Source organism: Trypanosoma equiperdum (assembly GCF_001457755.1).
Source record: "Trypanosoma equiperdum strain OVI genome assembly, contig: ctg_1596, whole genome shotgun sequence".
In the NCBI taxonomy this organism is placed as follows: domain Eukaryota; phylum Euglenozoa; class Kinetoplastea; order Trypanosomatida; family Trypanosomatidae; genus Trypanosoma; species Trypanosoma equiperdum.
The window spans coordinates 1-469 of record NW_027123611.1 but is presented as its reverse complement, the minus strand read 5'-3'; positions in this window follow the sequence as shown (position 1 = coordinate 469).

The following is a 469-nucleotide window of genomic DNA, read 5'->3' as shown; positions in this document are numbered from 1 at the left end:
AAAAAAAAAAAAAAGAGAGAAAAAAACTCGAAGGGCAACACTTCGAGTTGAGAATTGCTGGGCTTCAAAACGAAGCAAAAAAAAAAAGAAAGAAAAGAAGACCAAACAAATGTTCGATCTCGCACATATGGCAGCCTCCTTCCACCCACTTGAGGTTACTGAGACTGCTTCTTTATTTCAGAATAAAAAACAGTGAAGCGATAGCAATTTGTTGTTATTATTATTATTGTTGTTTTATTATTATTTCATTCATTCACTCACTCGACCTTTTTCTTTTCCAACACATTTTTAGGAAACTCTCTTCGAATGTTTTTTTTTTTTCACATCACTTGGTCATCACCCAACTTTTTTCTTGTTTCGGTGAGTCGCTTTTAATGCTCTTTTTCACATAACATATCTTGTATTTCTATTTCTATTCTTCCTTTTTCTTTCTTTCATTTATTCATTCATATAAATAAATAAATAAATA